Source organism: Asparagus officinalis, chromosome 1 (assembly GCF_001876935.1).
Source record: "Asparagus officinalis chromosome 1, Aspof.V1, whole genome shotgun sequence".
Lineage (NCBI taxonomy): Eukaryota > Viridiplantae > Streptophyta > Magnoliopsida > Asparagales > Asparagaceae > Asparagus > Asparagus officinalis.
In genome coordinates this window covers 83,654,752-83,655,069 of record NC_033794.1, presented here as the reverse complement: position 1 = coordinate 83,655,069, position 318 = coordinate 83,654,752, and positions in this window count along the sequence as shown.

Sequence of the window (318 nt, the reverse complement as noted above, 5' to 3'; positions counted from 1 at the left end):
ATTTAAAAGAAAATCTTTGTTTGCAAATTATTCCCGTGCACGAGCTAATGGTCCACAAAAACAAATGGATCTCTTTCATTGCACAAATTGCAATCGGAAGGGTCATTTGTGCGATTATTGTTTTGACCATGTTAGTGCACCACATATACCTAAGAGGGTTCATAACCCTAAGGTTTTGAGCTTTAATGGTAGGGGTCATGTCCCTAAATCTTTTGGTACCAAGAGTTCTTGGGTACCAAAACAAATTTAAATTTTAAACCAAGAATTTTAGTGTTCTTACTTTTCCTTCTCTTGGTTTTGAAAATTATGTCTTAAAAT